This window comes from Columba livia, chromosome 4 (assembly GCF_036013475.1).
Source record: "Columba livia isolate bColLiv1 breed racing homer chromosome 4, bColLiv1.pat.W.v2, whole genome shotgun sequence".
Lineage (NCBI taxonomy): Eukaryota > Metazoa > Chordata > Aves > Columbiformes > Columbidae > Columba > Columba livia.
Window position 1 is genome coordinate 73236072 of NC_088605.1, and position 24425 is coordinate 73260496.

Sequence of the window (24425 nt, forward strand, 5' to 3'; positions counted from 1 at the left end):
AAATTGCTACCTGGTTTTTATGTTGGTCTGTTCATGAAACAAACTATAAACAGAAAAAAAAAATACACCTACACTGAAATGAAGTCACACAATGCCCTGCAGCATTTACAACACTACTATATCATTAGTGTGCAGCAGCAGCTCACCATGCTTCAGAATCATTTCTCATAACCATTCAGGAAGTCTTTGAGGAACACGAACATGTTGGTACTCCAGAAATTTACATGTTCGGCTTTACGCTTACTGACATCAAGTATTCATTCTTTGAAACCCTGGCCGACACCACTGCAATGGAGCTATTATATCATCTGTAAGGTATTTTTTCACTCCAGCATCCAACTGACAACACTTTCTATAAATTCACGTTTATCATTTCCAGTGTGTTGGCCAGTGAAGAAAAAACTAATTACCTGAACTAGGATTTAAAAGTTTCTCCTACACTTTTCAGTTGGACTCTGACTCTTCATCTTCATTTGCTGCTTCATATCACAGTTGGTTTTCAACTGACTGTTTTCATCCTAGTAAACTGTGATGCATCTATAAAACGCTGACAATGCTTTAAGTGCTGAAGAAGTAGCAAGCCCTTCACTCTAAAACCAGACACCATGCTTTATCTGTAAAATGATATGCAACAGAACTTGCGAAGGGATGCTCAGCCTACTGCACAAAGGCAGGGGATAGAAATAGTTTCATTCAAAGGCAGCAGGGCTTGTGGGAACAAATAGTTTCCCAACAACTAGTCAAGTGGTGAAGAGGAGGTAGGGGAAAAATATTAATTAATCTTTTGCTTACTTAATCTCCTGCAGCCTACTGGCCAGCTTCTGTGTACTCTTGAATGATAATTTGCATCTACTAAACATTAAAAGAGACTAAAGACATATGAAGTTAATTCAAACCAGATTATTTCATTCAGATCCAACCAAAGCAAAAGAAAAACCAAAAGCCTTAGAAGATTCTGATCATTATCTAATAAACACTTAGCTTCAACTTTCAATAATTTTGTGGACTTTACATCAAGCCAGGCTACAGTGTTCCCAGAAGATAACAGGACCTTGAGAAAGAAAAGTTAATCCACTGGATAGGTGGGACCCAAGTCTTTCATTTAAAGAACTTGTACTGCTTCAGATTTCCTTTCCATCCTTGAGCAAGTCACTTCAGATTTTACCCATTTATACTGCAATATTTAAAAGCTAAAATTCAAACACTTCTGAGAACTAAAGCAAGCTGAGACAAAGAAAAATCATTCCATACAGAACCTGATCTTTGTCACATTGAATTTCATTCGCCCCATGCACAGAAGGATCCATGCAAGGTAAGCAGAAGAGCTTACCATTTATGAAAGACAGCTTTATGTGATCATTAAAGAATCACATCTCCTTCCCCTCAGCCTTGTCCCATACTCAGAGTCCTGAAGGACCCTTATCTAACAGAGGAAGAGTCTCCCTCTTATCATTCAGAATTTAATTCAAATGAGCTTCAAGGCATAGCTTATTAGTGCTGATATAGTAATCCATGGAGAACACACAACAGTTTATAACTACTTTCGTAAGTGCATTCTCAAAAGTAAATCAGTATCATATACAATTCCTCCTCCTCTCACAGCTTATTTCAGTATCAAATTCTCTTGGGCAGCCATGGGATTTGCAAACCTCTTATTAACTGTACATATTTGTAGACGTCTCCTTTCTATCTCTTACAAAGTTTTTAATTAGGATTAAACTTTTAGGAGCTGCAAAAGTTATTTTCCTTTGAAGAATATCAAGTATCTCAATGCAGGGCGGTCCCTGGCTAGGTTCAGGCAAATGATCAGAGTTCAGAGAAAGTGCAGCACTGTAACTAGAGTGGGGGGCCTGACAAGTACAAGTAAGGGCTGTTTGAAGAATATTCCTGTAAGAACCGCTAAGGCTGTGGCTGGGGTCTCCTGATCTACTGATCAGCCCCCCAGGGTTAGAGTTACAAATAAAGAAAAATAGAATGCACTGAGCTAGATTAAGAGCATTGCTGGAAAAGTGTTGTCAATGGAAACTGGGGCTGCAAAGTTTTCCTCTGTGGATTACTGGCTCCGCAAATGGCATGGGGTCCCCAGTCTATGGTACCAGCTAGGGCTCAGTTTAGTGTCAAAAGGAAAAGTACTGAATTACCAGCTGAAGGTAACTCTGAAAGATTGAAAGCTACTTCTTTGTCCCTAGGGGAGTATTTAATTAAATATTGTCACTGTTTTTATTGTCATCTTGACCCCTTGTTGGAAAACCAGGATGGTACAGAGAGCAGTTTGCTAAAACTCATGGGCTGACACCATTGGTACAGTATGTTATGGCAGGGTCAGAGGGAATAAGGAATGAGTACAGGAAGAAGACTGTTACCTTTCACTTCTAAATACAATGGCTGCCCCAAGAGAATATAGAATTAAAGAAATATTAAAGGGGGTTTAACATATTACTCTTTTGGACCTCAAAAATAACGCCTGCTCAAACTCATTAGCAAGCATGCTTGCTAACCATGCTTCTCAGCCAGCGCCCAAATGACACTGTTATATCTGCCATTTGTGGACACAGGAGCGCAGAATTTGTCTACTGTGCAACTCAAATGTCCATTGGTTTATTTTCTTTCAGTACTACCTGGCTTGGTGCACTCTGTTTAGAGCACGCTTACTCCTAGTTTTGAGTTTGCTATGAGAAATTAATGACTGAGAAGAAAAATACTCTGAATCTTATTCTGTGTTCCCTGATTGTACTAAGATCCTCATCCATCATTATTATAGGGAATATACCTCTTAATTCCCTATACACCAGCGTAAAAGAAAATTTCTTCAAGAAAAAGGCCACAAAGCAAACATTTTAGGGATAAAGAAGTGACAGGTGTTATATATAAAATCATGAAATAGTTTTCCTTTAAGATTTCTAAAATTCAGCATTCATATATGTGCAAGTTTGGAAATGATAGCATTCAACAAAACAGAATTTAGGAAATGACCTCTAAGCAAGTGTTACAGAAATAAGACTGATGCAGCTACTTGGAGGAATAGCCCTCCAAATACTAAAGCATGCCTTTTGGACTCACACCATCTTGGTACAGCTCTCTCTTTAGTCAGAGGCTTTCTGTAACCAGACAAAAAAAACTAGGTAATGAAAATTAATGGAAGATAGATATTTAAAAGACAATGAGAATCTGAGCATATCTCGCTTCCTTAGCTCCCTTGTCTGCCACAAGCATTCTCCTACCTCACCAGTGCTGGGAGAGAATAAATATTTCAGGGAGTGAAAAGTGGTCCTACTTATAAATGGAGAAGACATAACTTCATTTTTATATGTAATATGCATAATATAGAAATATATAGAACTCTGAGTTTTATACGCATTCCAACGCAAACAGAGGACAGAGGAATTAGAAATCTTACTGTGAAAAACTGTAGACAGATAAATAACAATAAGGTTCTGCATTAAAGAATTCACAATGCTAGGTGCTGATCCTGCAATTATTTATGCACAGCCATAACCCTAAGAACATAAGTAGTACACTGACTGAATTATGATTTCAACAAGTGTTTCTGCAATCAAACCCAAATTATTTGATGAAAGACAAGTGGATGTACCACCTGGACAGGGAAGAATAATTTCTGAATAATTTCTGACGTGTGTTAGTAAAATGATTATTTCTCAAGGGGCTACAAAGCATTTATCCACCTAGAGTTTGATTTAAAAGGATTCTACTAGCTAGCACTCTTCCAAATGCAATCACAGAATTCTCTAGCATGGTTGAAGCTAATTATCCAAAATATTACTAATTGTGGCTCTTAGTTATGCTACTTCTAGTCAAAAGGAATTCTCCTTAATTCATATTTCACTGGAACCTGTCTGCACACAAGCAACAAAGGAACAAAGATGACTTGTTACATCAATGAGTATGAAAGGAGAACTAGAGCAGCCCCAGTTATTCATCCAAACACAAGCTCTGGTTTTCAGGACATGATGCTTCATGTCTGCTGACACTTGGTTGACACCAGTCAAGTCTTTCCACTGCTATAACCTTTATGCTCCATAACAAATGTTCTGACATCAAAATCTACAAATCTTGTAATTAAGACAGAGGCTTTTCAGAGGTGATTGTTTTGTATTGCATTTTTTTAATGTATTCTTTAAGCTGCCAACTTCTTTAGCCAGGTGTTAACTCACAATTAACTCACTAGTGTAAGTTCTTGTCAGGAAGCACAGACATATTTGCTGCATGACCTCCCTTGGTTAAACAAACCATGTAAACAGATGGAGGATTATCATAAATCTGAAGATACTATTTTAAGGGCACATTTTGGTACAAACGAAGAGAGGACAATTAAACGCAGATAGATTACTCCAGATTTGCTAAGTGCCTTGACAACACAAACACACCAGGTCTTCCTTTTGCTATGTTGTCCAGCTCCCTGTTTAGCAGCTCTAATCTACAGACTGCTAGAGAACACATTCATGTGCAGTGTGGTCACTAAAGCGGATCCCAGAGCCATGACTTCACTCAATGACTGAGATGCTTCTCAACTCCAGCTTTGTCTTCTCATGGCTTGTCCTGCACCATGATTTACATGCATTACTGGAAAGTTCATTAAGCACAATTGTGTGCTTATCCAAACCTTGCTCAGGCTGACATGCTTGTTTTCTTATCTATCTCTGACACAGGGCTGAGATCTTTGAGTGACTGTGGTTAACAGCCCCCAGTTCTACTAGCAGCATGCCAGCTGCAATTAAATTGAGGAAACAATTGACATATAAAGAGCAGGAAATTTTAGGGATCTCAGCCTAGCAGAGAGAGTGCAGTTAGGAATTAGGCTCTACAGATCCAAAAAAACTTAGAGTGTGGAAAACTCTGCAGCTGACTAAGGATCTGCTGATAGAAGTCTAGGAAGTCACAGAGAGACCATTCTCCTACACTTTCCAACTTCGAGTGAAAATAATCTTTGTGCATTTAAGTAGCTACTATGTCTTTGTCTCAAGGTAGAAAAGAACATGCCAAGTTACACATAGGAAGAAGGAAAGAAAAACCAGAACATGCACTATGTTAAAATAATTACAGCCAAAAGCACCAGAAGTATAGTCTACTGATAATACAGTAAAATTTTACCACCTCAAAAATATTTGCAGTAGTTTCTCCAAAGAACATTCTTGAAAGCTTCGTGAATTAAATATGTTTATGGATAGGAAGTGTCAGAAAGCAAAACAGAGCAGTATGGCTGCAGAGGACTAGCAAAGTAAAGCTGTGTGTGAATGCCATGGTGTTTTACCAAGTACAGCTACTAGTATCTCATTAATTTATTTCACAATTTTAATCAGTTTTCTGAGCTTTCTTTTAGGGAAACAGAAACCACTACCAGTTCTGGTTGTTTCTACTTCTGAGTAATTACTCCATCCAAAAATCTCAGCAAAACACACATTTGCTGGAAATGTTAAACTCTCAAGATACCTCTCCCTCTTCCAGGTGGACAGAAAAGGCTGTGGTAATTAGTTATATTTTGATGACCTTGCTGCACTTAACTCCTTGCAACTCAGCTTAAAATACTTTACCTGCCAGTAAAATTAAACCATATAGTCAGCTCCAGTTTTTGCCTGCTATCTGACCTCTCCTAGCATAAGCATACAGAAACATTTAGAATTATCAGCTCTCACCAACTTAGTGAGAAAGAGGTTATACAAAGCCACAAACTGAAATATACTTCAGTACTATCATTGCTAATCAATCACTGAAAAACACCTGCATAAAACATTCACATTGTTTTGTTCATGAACAGATATAAATAAATACACCAAATACATTGCCATATACCTGCCTGCTTGTACACCATAGTCACTAATATACCACTATGCATAACATTCAACATACTCGAACAAACACCACGGATTTCCAACCAGTATCCGGCATAATTTGATTGCTGTGTTGATCAAGCTGAACTAGGGCTTTAAAATGTGAGGGGAAAGCCTAACTGCTAGTTTTCAAACACTTCAGTTTCTTTGCATATCTATTAAGGTCAAGATGTGTTAGGTAGCCACTCAAACATGCAAACGAAATATGCAAAAAGGCGTGAGCAGCAGCATAGGTGCACTCTGCTTTGACACATCAAGAGTCAAGCAGCTGGCTCTGGCTTCAGAGCATCTTGCTAAGAAACGTATTTTGCTTTTATTTAGTTCAAATAATAAGTCTGATGGATGATGCAGTTTCCGTGTTCAACACAACGTAAAACTGGATTAGAAAAATCAGAAGTCAAATTTGTGTATTGACTTATGTTCTACTTTAAATCATTATACAATCTTGAAGCTGACAGTGCTTATCTGACATACTTTTCATTTGTCAAGGGGAACACAAAGATAAGTCAGTATATTGATTTTTCAAAACATGTTAGATACCTTCCTGCTCCTAATAACTTAATTTTAGGTGGCATTTCAGCTGCTGGAAGACAATGTTCTGCTCTCCTACGCCTCTGTACGCCATGAAACTCCACAAAAGCAACATGCAGTAAAAGATGATTACTAACTTTACATGAGTCTGGATCAAACCTTAAAAAGTGGTCACAATATCTTGGAACAGATTCCACACAGGTATGTCTAGAAAACCAAGATACAGTGATAAAACAGTTTTCCTAAGTCTCTAGTATTCAAATACAGCAGTGCTGGAGAAACAGAGAAAGCAGTAAAATCAGGCTCAGTGGATGGGGAGACACTCCTGAGTCATTTTAACACAGCTACTCCCTTATCCCAAACTCTTTGCTTTCAGTGGCATGAAACAACATTTTTCAAGAACCAGAACTAGGGATAATGACAAAATGCTGCCATACCAATCAGATTTCGGCATGTGTTCATAGCTTTTTTTCCCTACAGACTTAGCCCAAGATTCCCTAGACCCTTTCTCTCAGGCTCTTTTATATTAGCCTTTTCAGCTTGCTTATTGTTATTTTAAAGGCTCACCATAGCTACCATCTCCACTTGTAGGTCTCATCAAGAGCTATATGCTTAACACTGTCAGTGGACACGAGTTCATTAATAGCAGGGATCAGAAAGCAGCTAATATGGAATCACCAGCACTGCATCTTGCAACACTACCAAGTTTCTAAGTGATCTGACACCACTAATACAACTTAGTAACACTTTGTGTGGAGTCCAAAACCACACAGCTATGTAAAAGTAGCAAACAATGGAACACAGTTTTTGACTCAGCTATATGTATAAACAGAAGTTATACAAAGTACTACCAAATTTAAAAGACTCTAGTCTAAAAACAAAAAAAAAAAACCCAACACCCTGTTGGGTTTGTATGTGTTCTTTTGATAAATTGCATATCTAAATGTGCTATTTAGCAAGTACAGACCACCTGAAAGCTGACAGCAGACAAAAGCACATTAGCATTATTTGGCATTTTACCATGCTATTGATAAAACTCATTTTGTATCTTTCCTTGGCTCTCAGTAACATCCCATTTTATTCTGAGCCTGCAAACTACAAAAATGCATTCAGGTCTCTTCAGGAGACTCATCCTGGAAAATAAAACATTACTTTTCAGAGTATTTTAAGGGGAAGGAGGGAAGAAATAGAAAGAAAATGAATGAGTGATAGGCATGTTACTTATCAAGTTTTATTTATGCCTAGGGTCTAGCCAAAATCAGATCCAAATTTTCTACTTATTAGGAAATTCGGGATACATTTAAAAAGCAAAAAAGGTAAGTCTCTTCAAGTACAAAGGCTCCAGGACAGGCTTAGACTTCAGCTTACATCCCAAACACATATAAAAGATGAATAAAAACTCTGGGGAAGTACTTTTAATCTTAATTTCACGTGACCTGCAGGTCAGAATATGTTTTTAACTTCATCATGAATTAACTTGATGTGTGGCTAGAATCCTCATCCCTCAATGAAACATCCCATTGCTCAGAAACCCCTGTGTAAACATCAAACACCCCACCATGGAAAAACATGGGAAAACACAAACAAATTTTATCCAGGATTTGACAGAAGGGGAAAAAAAAAAATCTCCTTTGAAGTACCTAGAAAAAGAATCACAGAATACATCCCCAGCCATATAGCCAGGTTAACTTTGCAGTGGAAACATATCTCGCATTCCTAAACCCCTCTCAGGGTCAAGAACTGCCCTCCACTATGAGTACACTGATGTAAGAGGAAAAACAGTAGGATCTAACATTTAGCCAGTTGTCTTTCTTGCACTGTTTCCATATTTGTGCCACTCCAATGACTAGACTTAGTTCAGCAGAATTATTCCAGATTAATATCTGGGCAAATTACTGTAGAATTGGACTTCAATATTTTAATACCATTATACAGCTGACAAAAGCTGCTACCAACTCATCCTCAGAAACATGAATGTTCAGGTATGAAATTACATGGAGTCTCAGTAATTTCAGAAATACTTGCTTGGCTTACTGAATCCATTTAGAAGCTTTGTTCTCATTTCATAATTTTACCTAACAAACCTTCAAATTCTCTCATCGTTTCTTCTAACATAAGCAGAGAACCTAAGTTTTTATTAGGATAAAAATGTGAAATATCTGCTGACAGCCGATCTTTCAACCTCAAAAAGTTTCTCTCCTTGTCCCTTTTTCTCTCAGCCTCAGCTCCTGTGCAGACCTAAGGCTTTAAATTATGCTGAGAGACTATAACCAACATGGGTAAGAACACGAAATAATCAGATCAAACTCAAAACTCAAACCAATTGTGTTAGAAGGTAGATCTTATCTAATCAGAGGACAGCTGTGTGACAAAGAAAGGAAGACTAGGATGGAATCAAATTTTTATATCATAATGGTACAACTAAATGCCATCTGGCCACCCACACCTCTAACATTTACGGAAGAAAATTCTTCTCTTTCCAGATACTCTCCCCAGAAAGAACAGTGCTCATGTCTCTTTTAGTGCTGAACTGCTTCTTTTATGTTCTTGGACAGTATTTGTACAGACGAACCAGGATCCTTAATATTGGATTAAGGGATTACTTGCAGTGGGTTTTGCAGCCTTTTTCATTTTCTCATTCCTATCACCCCAGTATTTACTGAGTTGAAGTGTGCTGGAGGCAAATTCAATTTCTATCGCTGCTCATGGGAATGATTATATGCAGCTGATGCTGAGAAAAATAAATTCAATGTGATGAGCATAGTAAGACTTGACTGCCAAGCTTATGAAAAAAGATAATCACAGAATTGTAGAATTGTTTAGGTTGGAAAACAACTTTAAGATCATTGAATCTAACTGTTAACCTAGCACTGTCAAGTCCACCACTAAACCACACTCCCAGGCACCACATCTACATGTCTTTTAAATACTTTGAGGAACAGTGACCCAACCACTTCCCTGGGCAGCCTGTTCCAATGCTTGATGACCCTTTCCATGAAGAAATTTCTCCTAACATCCAATCTGAACCTCGCCTGGTGCAACTTAAGGCTGTTTGCTCCCATCATATCACTTGTTACTTGGGAGAAGAGACCAAACCCCTCCATGCTCCAACCTTCTTTCGGGCAGTTGCAGACAGCAATAAGGTCTCCTCTCAGCCTCCTGTTCTCCAGCTTTAGCAGCCCAATTTCCCTCAACCGCTCCTCAGACTTGTGCTCCAGACCCCTTACCAGCACTTCCCTGAGCTCTATCCAGCACCTCAGTGTCTTTCACGTGGTGCGGGGCCCTAAACTGAATATTCGAGGTGTAGCCTCACCAGCACCAAGTACAGGGGGAGAAGCAGTTCTCCAGTCCTGCTGGCCACACTATTCCTGATACAAGCCAGGATGCTGGTGGCCTTCTTGGCCACCTGGGCACACACTGGCTCATGCTCAGCCAGCTGTCAACCAACACCCCCAAATCCCTCTCTGCCAGGCACTTTCCAGCCACTCTTTCCTGAGCCTGTAACAATGCCTGGGGTTGTTGTGACTCAAGTGCAGGACCCGGCACTTGGCCTTGTTAAACCTCATACAATTGGCCTCAACCCATGGATCAAGCCTGTTCAGATCCCTCTGTAGAGCCCTTCTAACCTCAAGCATATAAACACTTCCACCCAACTTGATGTCATCTGCAAACTTACTGAGGGTGCACTTGATCCCCTTGTCCTGATCACTAATGAAGAGATTAAACTGAGCTGGAGCCAATACTGAGCCCTGGGGAACACCACTTGTGACTTGGTTTAACTCCATTCACCACCACTCTTCGAGCACAGCCATTTGCCAGTTTTTTGATACCATGAGCAAAGCAGAGCTACCAAAACACCTGTCAAAAAAAAAAAAAAGCTTACATATATAAAAAGAAAACACAGGAAGGAAATGGAAATTTAATCTTTTTCTAAAAGAGGAAACACAAAGCACTATAAGCCTAGGACTTAAGCACATTCAACTCAACTGTAGATTTCAAAACCAAAGAGCATTCTAACAGTACAATTTCCACTTCAATAGAATAGTCTTTAATTTTGAGAGAGTTTGGAACATGATTTGAGATTTGGATTTTGTGGCTCGTGTGTCTTTTAACGGAATTGGAATATTAATATTAATAAAATCCCATGAGACACTGAATGGCTGTCTCTGTTAGAGACAACTACTAGAACATTTGTTTCTGGCAAAATTGCATAACCTTTCCTACAACCTGAAACTTCGCCACAACCTGAAATAGCAGTCATCTCATTCAAGTAGATCAATGAACACTTTAAAATTAACCATTGCATGTAAAGTACAACTTCTACTCATACAGAAGACTCGACACTCTTCTGGAGTTAAATATAAATCTAATTATGTTATAGAGAAAAGAATTGGAGTAAACTGACAGTAGAGCCGTTTAAAGACAGGAAAAGGAACTTAAATGACTCAGCACAACCATATTCCATAATTCGCTACATTTGCACCATTTAGAGAGAACATGGTGTCACCTCAAAGCAGTGTCACTCCTCCTCTCAAAATGAAGGATTAGGATGTGTTTTCCAAGACTAAGACAAACATATGATAAGAGGGGATTTTTCTAAAACCCTCTTTTCCTCAAGGAGGAAGACATGAGGCTATTTGGGGGGGGTTTGTTTTTGTTCGTCTTTTGTGGACTTCTTTAAAGAAAGCAAGCAGATCTCTAGAAATGAGGTCTGCCAACTTGAGTAAAAATTAGGGAATAAAACAGGCCCAAAATTGTCTAATCCCATTTTCATTAAATCGTGATTTTGAAAGCACCTCCATTCTAAAATAGTGAAAAAATGAAAACAAATGATCTTCTAATTAAGCTGAATTACTCATAACAGCTATGTCAGATCCAGGCATATCAACATCAAGAAAAAAAACTGTTCATCACGTAAATTGCACAGAATAATTTTTATTTAAAAGCAGCTCCACGTGATAAATTACCACCCACAATATGTGTGTAGCTTAATGTCTGCTTTAAAGAATGATTGCATACACAATTAATTTGCCATTAGTTCTGAGCATCTAGGAACCCTGGAGCTGATATGCAGGTACTTTGGCTTTAGCAAGGCCTTTTGGATACTCCATACTCACGAGTGTGCTATTCACACCAGCTCCTTTCAGAAGCTATAAATGGTGAAAGCTGCTGCCTCTCACTGCCATCCCATATGCCTTGAATACTTAACGACTGGGAATCTACCCATTTCCTCTCACAAGTGCCTCATATCAAGTTTGGAATTGTTTTGCCTCAAGATCAAAGCCAAAAGAGTAAACATGACCACCAGCCATTTACATACCTAACAGTGACAGTGATTCATGGCTTGGAGCAGAAAACAATCTCTCACCATACCAAGGAAACTGGCAGTCTTCAGGTACTGGCAGTTCTTCATGGCCAAGAGTGTATTGCTACAGGAAATCAGGGCTATGTGAGCTTTTCGACACATATGAAATAATTTTTAAAAATAGTTTATACTAGTAAACCTGTACTATTGCATGATCCATCTGCCTGAAGCAGTATCATGGTTTGTCTTTTTATTTGTTCATTTAAGCAAATGCACATGGTATGGGAAAAACCAGCAGAGAATACAGTCACCCATTCCGTATGGTCAGTGCTAGTATCAGCATATGAATCCAAATATCTAAGAAGTCTGCAAACATTGTAGCACTTTTTTCCCCATTAATGTCCCGTTGATTTAAACTGTATATACTATCACGACCACAAATAGCATTGCCACATCACTGTTTGAATACATCTAAGAAGCTTTGCAATAGTGCATGTAATTGCATACTTGCTTATCAAAATAATGCTACTGATTCAAAATAGTTCCCAGTGTTGGAAATCAATGACTCAGTTTTATGATCACTTGGATGATTGCCAGGAGTAAAATTTCATGCTTGCTTTGTGGGTTTTGAAGGGTAAAAGAAGTTTTAAAGCTGGAAAGCTTAAACTCTTAATTCTTTCTCTTAAAGAAAAAAAAAGAGAGTCACAAAGATGTTTGAACACTGCTAGGGAATGTTGCTATTACATCCTCAGCAAGAAGACTAAAACTCCAGGATTTGACAATCAAAAGACACTTCCTTCACCCAGTGCAAGATTATGCTCTTTTTTACCACTTCAGAAGTGAGGAGCAAGAATTGTATCCCTCTTTCTTCCTGGCTTGAGCCCCAACCACTGGAGACAGTGGGACTGCATTCAGTGCAATACTAGCTTTTGTAATCTTTGATCCAGTCCAATAAGCGTTATAATGCTGCTTGTTTTCATAAAATAAATAATTTTTTAATATTATTGTAAATGCTCATGATTTCAGAAGTTCAGCATATCAATAAATGGAAATTTGTACCTAACATAGGGGTGACAATTTATTTTTCACATTAGGCTACACTAAATACCTCTGAACACTTAGACTTCAATACACTTGAAACATTGACCATCCAACCTACAAGGAAATTCTTGCTACTGTTGTGATAATGTTCCACTCCCAAGACTAATTTCATTTGAAATACTCAGACAAGTGACAAATTATATATTTCAAATACAAAATTGCTTCTGCAACAGAAGTTGAGTTTATTAGAATATTTATGCTCCAGACCATACTAAAACTGTTCATGCCATAGTTACACAAGTGTGATGCAAGACAACCACACACACTAATGCAGATGCCAGTCACCATAGCAGCTGTTGCAAGAATGAATTTCTGCCCTCTACAATGCATGGGCTGATGTTCCCATTAGCTTGCACATTAGCATAAAAAATAAAGCAAATAAACCAAAAAGACACAACTACATAGTGACAGAAAGGAAAGATCTCTTTGATTTTATACACAGAGGCATCTGAGAAACATTTCCTATTGTAGCTCCCCAAGAGCTACAGAGTTTTCTTATCTGCTCTCCATATGACATTCAGAAGAACGTTTTTAAAGAAATTTTGCTATCTTCTCCTGCAATTCAGCTTATTGGAAAACCAAAAAACCTAAATAGTGAATTTTGCCATTACAAACACCACAACCCCCTGCTCCAGATGTTTCTTACCTCATTTTGGTTTGCACCTGTGTCTTATCAGATGGCATATAGATTATATGCCATGGATAAGTAATTGTTAAGTCATTTGAGGAATTTATCTACTCTTTCTAGGAGGCTGATTTAACTGTCCACTGGCAAGGCTTTTATAGCACCAACATTTGCAACACTCAACCAGCTAGTGAGCAAATGTTGCCACTGTTGTATGTTATTTACGAATGAGCAAATCATAGAGCTTACAACATTAATTTAGTATTAGATTTGTTTGCAAGTTACAAAACTCATTCAGCCACAGTCGGATCAGCCCACATTTCTAAATCTAGAACTAGAGGTAATCTACAGGGCTCTACCGTGTTTAGGGATTCAAATCTTCCAGGTAAACAAAACAAAATGTTTGCTACCCTAGATACAACTCTTTCAAATAAAGCAAACTGGGAGTGTCAAATTTTAGTGAAACACAAAATAGTGAATATAATTACATAAGGGGTTGACAGTATGCGCAACATTCTAATTGACTAAAAATGCAGATTAATTAGTATAGAAAAACTAAAATAAAGGCTGCAATACAGTCCATAGCAAGCCAAACATACTCTCATGTAACTAATTCCACTGTTATATTTATTGAATATATTAACCAAAATTGAATACAAACTGATTTGTGGTGTTTGGACTTTGAAAGCAATATGATTTATTTACCATGCATTTGTTAAGTGTTTTTCATTCTATCCCCCAAAGATACAGTAGCAAAATTTTCAAGAATTAATTTAAAAGGCCCAGCTTACAAATGAAATGAAAAATCTCTATCAGTACAAGTATTTGATAAACAGAAACTAATGAACTATTTTTTTACTTAATCACAAGTGTCAGAGGCCTAAAACAACGATGCTTAATTAAGATGATGTGTGCCCCGAGTCTTCTCCCAAGAAAATGGCAAATCACAGCAGATTCCCCTCATTGCCAAATATATTCACAGAATTATAAGAACACATCTATTAAAAATGTATGAATGGCATGAAGTCTCCTGCTGCTAATTTAGATTGATTATTTGTTAAACATAATTAAATGAGGCAGGATGGAAGTTGTTAACTGATTATTACATTTGGATATATTAAATAAAAGAAAAAAAAAGCAGTTGTGGCAGTTAAAGAGAAGTTGAAGTACAGTTTGAACAGCAATGTTTATACATTTCAGATGAAACACATGAATTAACCATAAGAAAACCAACGTTTCCCTTTCATTTTTTACTCTTGTGTACCTACTGATTTAACAGATTTCAGTGCCTGAATAATATAAACCAGGCATGGAGGATCCTTCATTATTTCTGACAACAGATAAATTATATTCTCCCATCATCAAACAATGATTGCTTTTAAATCCTATTACTTTACTGCCTGTTTACAGAAACAAATGCATTACTAGATGAAACTCACACCTGAAGGTGCATTGCATCTAACTAGAGAAATGTTTTCCACAAATTTTGCTTCTGATATACATTGCCCTTCCTTTGAATCTCAGGGCCAGAAGGAATCTAGCCAGCTGAAATGGAGAGTGTAAACCTGAAAGAGAGTCAGATCAAGTCTTTCAATCTTTTTTAAACTCACCATGGTTTTGCCTGTTAAATGACTGTACATCTTTCTGGGCTAGATTTCAGAAGCCTACCAGGAAAGTCTCAATTTCTTCTAACTGTCATTTATCCAGAAAACTCTCATTCAGGAAATCCATTTTAGGAATACAGTTATTGTTACTGTGGCTCCAACCTCTTTCAGGAGTGGCACCTCCACAAGAGAAATGAATATTGCCTTTAACTGTTGAACTTCAGGCATGGTGTTTTCCTTTCTTCTGGCATACTATTAGCCCAAGCTATTTGCCCTTCCTGATAGTTAATCAACAAGTTGTTTACTAAAAGGTCTGTCAGCTTATTGACACTTCAATCTCATCTGCACATCTCAAAACACTCACTTTGGAATTAAAACAGGTAAAGGAAGTTGGAAGGGAAGAAGATAGCAAGGTAGCATCAAAAAAATACCAAGAGACAAAACACCACAAGATTCTCCAGAAGTAAAAGCATGCATTTCCATGGATTGCAATAGAACTGCTCTGATTAAAACCAGTTGAGAATAGCCTTACAATTACAATTGCATCCATGTAGAAAGTCAGTCTCATGACTATTTCTGGAGTTCGTTTAAACACAATACCTACAACACAAGTAGCGGTGTTTTTTCTAAAAAGTGCTCTTCTCTGTCCCATCATTCAGGCAGTAGCTTCTGTATTAAACAAGAATGAAACTGGCAAACTATCAAAATTACTTTTCTGTTAATGCTGGACCAAAATGTTAAAAATCTCAAACCAGGGCAAGTGACCTTATTGCAGGGAAGAGTGAGAGGAACAGAGAGGAGAGACTCAACTCAGTACCTGGGTTCTCCTTAGTAGGAAATGCATTAATAATCTTTCATTCCTCTCCCCACCAACCCAGGTGAATGTGTTAATTTATTTGGAACTCATAGATCCTAAGTTATGAACTCTCAAAGTCACTGAAGAGCAAGTTCCACATTCAGGAGGAAGAGCTAGAATGGAAGACAGAGAGCAAGTAAATGAATTTATAGCACATGCTTTGAGGAAATGACCGGTATATCAGCTGCATATGCAGGATACACTTATGTGTACAGTGGAAGCTTTCGAAAAATATATCTAGCACAACTACTAAAAAAGATAATGGGTAAGGCTTACTGAAGAAGTGCAATTTCTGGAAGAGATGCGCTATTTCAGGAACTACACTTTCCCAAAAATAACTCAAACATCTACCTTTTTTAGGTACTCAGCAAGCTCTACCATTATTGTTGCTTGATGCCTATTTATATTGGATTCCTGTGTTTTCATAATACAGACTGAAACCCTGCAAGAATTTTAAGAGACTGAAAACTCTACTTCTACTTAGAAACTTTTTACCCTTTTATTTTACTTTAATATTAAGCAAATGAAGAGACAGGCAGCATAAAATATATCATTTAAAACTGAACCTGAATTTGAGAGTAATCTCACAATAATCCTGTAGTTTTATTACCAGCTTTAATTATTCAAAGTTAATTTTATCATCACAAAATTATTAAATAAATATACAGAGTGAATGTTGATTAAGAATTATGGCAAGAATTGTCAAATTAATCATCATACAGAGATGAATACAAAGTCTATGTGTTATTTAAATAAAGTTGAAACTCTGTATTATGTATTAAAAGAAGCTTTTTAAGATCCCAGGCTGGCTGAGGAAGTTACTTGTCTAAAAGGTACAGGATTCACAAACCTGGTAATGAAACCAACTATATGCTATTTTAATCTGTATAGAAAGAATGTTAACAAGGTGTGTCTTCAAGGCTCGGGGGGGAGAATAGAAAGTAAAATGGTACCTAATTAAACCATTTAGATCAGAATTTCACAGCTGTGATATTCTTTTAAATATTAATAAATAAATAAACCTATTTACCCTAGATTTTTATGTTTGTTTCACAGCAGTACCTCACAAAACTGACTAGTATTTACTAAATCTCAACCTAAAATACCTAAATTACCATGAGTTGCCAAGGAGAGTGAATATGCAACACAGGTGAACATATTAAGCCTGAGAAAATAAATTGTAACAGGAAATATTTCATATCTGTAAAAACACCACTTAGTAAATAAAAGCCTTGGGTGTGGTTTTTTATTCTTTAAAACTTGAAGCACTATTCCTACTGCTTCACAGTTACATCTGTGCAAAAAGTTGGGGTTTTTTTTTAATGCATAAACTTAGTATTTCCTTCTGTGGAATATCATTAATAGAAAACCCACAACGCCAATTCTTAACAGGCAGGAGTTTGAGCCACAACTGTCTCACTGAGGTAGAGGGAATATCACTAACCCCACAATGGAATTTTAACCCTCTGAATAAAATCACAGTCACTTCAGGAAGCAAACCACTATCCGATTAACAGATTCTTTAAAGAGAAGTCTCAAGCTCTACTGCAAATTATTTTAATACCTTGAGCTTTCACTCTCCATTTTTCTTCTTGCACTTAGTGCTTACTCTGTCAGCAGAAGACCTATAAATTGGAGTCTGAAATAGATGATCTTGACCCCTTTCAGTTCCAAGAAGAGTCACTAGAGCCTGAAGAGACGCATAATTTATAGCATATCATGGCAGAATTTCCACATAATTCGGGTTAGCAATCCTTGCTCAGTGCATGGATTGTCACGTCATCTTAAGTTTCAAACATTTCACTCTATGTATGCTGACTCTAAGCATCAAAGAGCTCTCAGTCTCACACCAGACAGCTATAAGTAAAATGTTATAGCCCCTAAGTTTTACATAGTTAAGGGCATCTTTTAAGATGCTCTTACATGCACACAACATTTCTTTCATATTTTGACAAAGGAACACAAATATTTATGGTTTAATATGGATTCTTTGAACACTTAGAAACATTGGCAGCTAAAGAAGTAGTTTTCATCTACAAAATAGGAGGGAAAGCAAGTTACAAATGCAGATGAGGATAATGTTGTTTACAATGGTTATATAAAGATTTTGCAAGAAAAACACCGACTAATAGCATCTATTCTACCATCTAAATTTACAGTATATTTTCACAGATGCTCCTGTTTACTTCACCTAAATAGAGTCTTTTGAAAAAAGAAAAAAACCCACCAACACATGTAGAGATTAAATGACTACACAAAATAGAAAAGCTATCCAGCATAAAGAGGGAAACAAAGAAGATAAAAAAACCCTAGTATTCAAGTGAATATGTTTGTTCCTAGCATAAGGTTACTATAGGAAGTTCTACATCTCTGGAAAAAGAAAATCTGACACAGTTATCTGCAACAACGGAGACTAAACCTAGGAATCCAATTTATAATGAAAGTATTTGAACTCACAGAAATTATTCCCAGAGAAAATTATTGATCTAACAGTATTTCACGAAATAACAGTAATAGAGATGGATTTCTCTTTATTGGAAATCATCACAAAGTGAACTTAAGGACCAGTGGGGAAGCAAGCTTATTAAGTATTATTTCAAATGAAGAATACAATTGCATTATGAACTCAGCAGATAATTAAACATACTGTTTCTAAGCATACTGCTATCGTCAAACAAGTCTATTATATATCATACAGTCAAAAGAGCATAATACAGGACAACTTGCTTGGACATTGCTGAAAAAATGTGGCCTGAAAAGCTGTATTTTTTTAAAGTGACATTCAGCAGTACGTATTTTCTGATAGCATTGCAATATACCGATGGAACTTTTGAGCAGAATTTCATATTCATTTGGTCTAACATGGCAAGCTCCTCCTGTAAAGAATTTAAGTGTGACTAATCCTAGTGAAATACTGAAACTTCTGTTTCTGAAACTCCCTAAATTCCACAAAACCTCCTAGGCATTTCCAAAGTTTCTAATTACAACAATGACATCTACACTTCTGAAGTATTTTGATTTTAGAATATTTCTTTTCTAAGTATTTGATAAATAGCAAAGAATATACTCAGATAGTCCTTCTAATGATTAGAAAGGGCAAAAGGTCAGGCCTGGTTCTCTCTTTCCTCATGTTTTGTATAGTTTTGTAAAATAGTACTGAATCATTATACCCTGTTTTACACTGCTGCTGCAGATGAGAGTCTTTACCACAGTAGGAAGAAAAAGCATTTGAATCCACTCTGCAATGAGAAGTGCTATAACACACACAGCTAGGGAAAAGCAAAATAATGACAGAAATTTATAATCCTCTTGACGTGATTGCACTTGCTCAGCTTCATGTAAGAATAAAACCATTACATACAATCATTGTAAATTGAATGCAGTATCTAATAAATATAAAAGTTCATCATTCTCAGAAATACAATAAAGGTTACAGATGTGAGAAGTGAACCTCCATTTTATTAATGACAGTAAATCACTTCTCCATTTTAACTGTCACGTAAATATTAACAGAAACAAAATTCAAAAAAAATTCTACGTGAAACAAAACCTCCCCTCCCCTTTCACCCTACTACACCCAAAGAAAAGAGAACTTAAGATGCACAGCAAGGAGAAACAAGCCTGTTAAGGCTTTGATAAGCCTGCAACAAGCCAGAGCAGAGGGTATTTGAAGCTCACTCCTACCTGCTAACACTGTTGCAGCAATTAAAGATCCTAAACCCCAACAGCACATTGCAATACCACAGTCATCAGGATCTATACAGCTCTGAGGAACAGACTGGGGTATCTTCCATGTGAACCTGTGAAACAGGTTCAGTCAATGAGAATAGTACAAAAACATACAATTACACATAGTTAGACCTTTTAAAGAGAAGGCACTATTCCACACGGACATTCAGTTCCAAGCACCAGCATAAAGTACCTAGGCTGTATTTACAAGGTCCACAACTGTTGCATCCTTTTTGCCAGAAATCTAAGCTTTCTCCTCATGAACAGCAACTAAAAACCACTGAGCTCTGATAGTACTGACAAGTAAGAAGTAGTATAGTGACATTAATGAAAATTATAATGAAGTAAAGATACAGCACCCATAAAGCAATAATCATGATGTCCACTGCAATTTTTACTCAGTCACACAGTGCCCAAAAGCAGAGAAATAGTATCACTTTGAATATATAAATCATAATCACAAAGACACTACATTTCAATATGTAAAAAAAAAAAAATTCCATTTCCTGCACTTCTAACAATATACTCACCTTGTCACTGTAATTGTAAAGTTTGAATAAAAACAGGTGGTACAAAATCTTTCACCCCCTTGAAATTTTGCTGGTACACACCAACATTGCTGCCATTGCACAGTGATAGTTAAATGTCTGCTGAACATTATGCTGTAACTCACAGTGATTTTCTGAACTCAAAGGATGTAAAATACAGAATTCACACCTCAGGATGCAAACTCACGCTCAGCCTTAGCCACAGCAACTCTACACTATAAATTAGGAGTAAAATAAGTTTATCTCCCAGCATATAACCTGGTCTATGCTGAAAAATGATAATAAAATGACAAAGGACCTAATCTTACTTGCACAGAAGTCAGTAGCAAAACTCCAACTGACTTCAGTAAGAGCAAAATCCAGCTCTAGATCTCCAAAGGTGATTATTATTCTCTTCAGAGCACCATATGCATTTCCTATCAGCCCCCTGCAGATGGATGATGGTCTCTCAGCTTCCCAATAATATTGCCTTATAGAAAAGCATCTCAAACTGCCAGCACTAACCTAATGTCTACGACCACCTGATGAACACAATTTGATTTCAGCATACAACCCAAAGAAGAGAAAAGAATCAAGCCCTGTGGAAAAAGAAAGGTATACCAGCAGTAATGACTCGGTGATAACCTTGTAACTCACAAAAAAAGTCACTGCCATACTTCAAGGAGACCATGTATGAGCATCTATTCCTCTCTGCACAGTACATTTCTAAGATTCACAGAATATTTGCTTTTATATACATGCACTTACTTAGATGTTTAGCATGAAAATGCTATTAGAAGTAACATAAAAAGAATAAATTTCATCCAATGGAAAACCATATTCTGAAAGTGATGCAGAAATACATTTTGATCCTCCCTGGCTTAAAAAAAAAAAAAAAAAAAAGAGAAAACTCTGTTACACAATTAAAACCACTTGTTATATGTTTAACTAAGCATAAAAACTGCATGTTGCTTTTTTGGAATTGCAGGAGAAATAAATGTCACTGGCCTCTGAACAGAAAAAAATAATATAGATTTAAAAGTAGTTAATAGTCTTTTCACAAAAATTAACAAAGGTAACACAACAGAACCTACACTCTCCAAGTACCTTTCCTCTTAAAGTAACTTGGAAGAAGTCAGAGTGAGCATAAGTATTTAATTCATAAACACAGTATAAAGGAAAAGATAAAGATCATTTTCATATGCTCAGGCACCTTAGTCTTGACCACAGTATGCAGATTGAAACCTATGCCATACCAAACCAAATAAGAATCTACTCATTAAGCCTTACTCTTAAGTGAGCTGACAGCACACCTGGCAGCCACTCGCCAGAACAAGCTTCATACTGAAAGCAATAACACCTGATTTCTAGTGTGCAGGCTGGAATTCAGCTGAAGTTGCCTTGCCTGCTACACAGTAAAGAGCAGCATCACCTCAGTAGCTACAGGTGTTACTTATTGGTCTGGTGATGCAGGCATGCTTCTAGGAAGACATTACCACTTGAAATGGGAAGCTCTATGCAGACTGCCTGTCATTCCCTTCCCAGTGCAAGCATGTTCAAAATTCACCAACAGAACTGTATAGAAATGCACCACATGTCCCATTTTACATGCAACATTTTATACCATCTTTGGATCTCCGCTTAGAAATCAGCAACAGGCAAGAGCTCCGTTGTTTCATTTTATTTTTAAAAAGAGACTGCTGAAAACCAGACATGAATCCACAGGACACGAGACCATTGCTACCTGGCCATATCAGAGACAATACAAAACATTAACATATCTCCTTTGGAACGATAAAACATTAATACTTTAGTCACTGTTCAGCCAATTAACCCATGCTGCTGACAGTGTTCAGAGTAAGATTCTGCAGCAACATTGCACATATCCATTTCCTACTTTTCTGTATCAACAAGAGACCATAACTGAAACATCGTTGTTGAAACACACTTCTGTGCTGAGGCACTCTTCGCCCTGAGCCATTTTACATTATACCTGTGCACTAACTTAATTAATTACAAAGGTACACAAGAATATTATTACAAGATACAAGTTCCCCATTTATCTCTTGCTTTGTTGAGCAAGATGGAAAAGATAAAGCAGTTGCCCTTTCTTGAGCAACTGCTTCACAGAACATCATAGCTAGAAAGATAACTGAATTTCATACAATTTTTATAGAAGTGAATTACTAAAAAAGAAATTAAGTTTTTCCTCCAAATATGAAATATGGATATCAAATAAAAAGGAATTAACAGGTCATTTGCAAGTACTGTACCGCCCTCTGGAGTCAATGTGCAAGTTCTGCAAATACATCTGCAAAATGAACTTGCGCACATTGCTTGATAAGATCAGTAAGTCAATAACAAAACCACTACAAGATGAAACCCAGAACTACTAACATTTTAATGACTTGTCTTATTTGTTGGAATCATAAAAACAATATTGAAACTTTTTAATTCTTCATATAAATGCTTTCTGCCTATTAAAGGATGTGGAAATGCATGTTTTGCTGCTGTTTCAGAACAGTTCATATTCCTTGGTGATACTACCAGCGTTTACTCTCTTAAAACTTGACAGAAACTTGCAATGCCCCACCTGAGAATTTTTTTCTAGTTACTTTTAATAAATATCCAAAATAAACTGCATTTTTTAATAACTGATCCACCAATGACAGAGAAGTATATTTTACAGTCCAGGTATTGCACTACTCTATTTAATATAACTTATAACCTTAATAGGGCATTTTGCCTAGATTTGTACAGCACTAACTTCTTCACATTGATACCCCAAGACAGAATTATTTTCCCTGTTGAATTATTAGAGAACACTTGACAGTTATCTTTGGGCCAGCTGTAGATATTTGCTAAAATGTAAATCCTTAAAAGGGCTCTTTAAGAAAACAAACCAAAAACACCAAAACAAACACTCACCTGCTCTATATATTTGCTTCATAACCTCCTTGTTGAATATTAGGTATGTGTTTAACTTTGAGCAAACGGTAAAAGTTCCTCACATACTTAATTATGAGCAATCAAGGAGAAAATTCATGTGGGCAAATTTTACATGCACAATGATGGCTTGGTTCAAGTAGATAATACATAGTATCTAACGGAATAACAAAAGTATATAGTACTGTGCTACTATATTTCTGTAAAACAAATCTCAAGTAAATAAATTAATAGAAGTTAGCAGGTTCTTCCTCTCTAATGAGAGATTTGTCCTTCTCATTTTAGTGTTTAAATAGTGTTATAAAAATAACTTACTCACATTATGGCCAGCTGTCTCCTTAACACTGATAGCATCACATGACAAAACTGTTTTCCATCAGAACACCTTCGTTCCAACTTAATTTACATCTGTTTTTTTTCCTTTGATCTGTGAATATAATTTAGGTGATTGTCAGATTTTATAATATTTTTCTTCTAAAAAAAAAACTTTATACCTTATAGCAACTGCATGATATACCACCACTAAAATGCAGATTAAACTGCATTTTCTACTGCACACAACTAAAGCAATTAAGGCAAATTAATGTAACTTTAAAAAAAAAAATATCAAAATTAAGCTTTTGGAGATGCATTCTTCTGCTCTCAGCAGAGATATGAAAGATTCTTGTACCAGAGCCACTCAAAACAGAGTAGTGACAGCGCTTCATGGTTTCTGGGACATAATAAAAGAAAACAAGCAGGACTGGAAAGCCCCTCTAAAAAAGATAAATAACAGCTGGGGCAGTTTGCGGGGGTTTCCCACCTGGCGAACACCGCAACAACACAGGAGCCCGACTGGAGCAGCCCCAGCCTCTGCGGGGGTTCCCCCTCAGGGAGCCGCTGCGCTCCTGCCCGCGCTGAGGAGACGGCTGACAGGGCCGGCGCTCCCCTCACAAATCGGGTCGTTCTCCCAGCCGGCTGCTGCTCCTCAGCGGGCGGAGACGCGAGCGGGACACCCCGGAACAGCAGCCGGGGACAAACCCCACACCCGCTGGGTAGCAGCGGGAGACACCCCGGAGCAGCAGCCCTGGACAAGCGCACACCCGCCGGGCAGCAGCTGGAGACAGGCCGACAGAGCGGGAGCGGCAGCGCTAACGGCCGCCCCATGCGCGCGGCGCCTCGAACGGTTTCAACCGCCGGCCCTGGCGCGCGCGGCTCCGCTAACAGTTGCAACCGCCTCCCGCAGCCCTCGCGCTACCCCCAGAGCCATGGCTGCCGGAACAAACAGCCGCCCCTTCACAGACACGGAGTAAAAATGACCGTGGTGCCGAGTCCCCACAGAAAACCCGCCGCGCACCCGGCCCCTTCCGGCACCG

The 24425-nt window shown here is 37.6% G+C and overlaps 1 long non-coding RNA gene across 7 annotated transcripts in view; it reads right to left on the bottom strand.

The window, feature by feature from the left end:
• LOC110356328 (uncharacterized) overlaps positions 1–24425 on the bottom strand; it is a 244019-nt gene that overhangs the window by 211599 nt on the left and 7995 nt on the right. For 2 of the 7 annotated variants that reach the window (XR_010472589.1, XR_010472584.1), the window contains exons 1-2: positions 23873–24415; positions 23390–23497 (exon numbers count right to left, since the gene is read on the bottom strand). This is a non-coding gene — a long non-coding RNA (uncharacterized LOC110356328). Of the gene's footprint in view, positions 1–19552; positions 19669–23389; positions 23498–23872; positions 24416–24425 lie in introns of those variants that run through there. The other 5 variants (XR_010472586.1, XR_010472587.1, XR_010472583.1 and 2 more) reach the window with 4 other exon arrangements.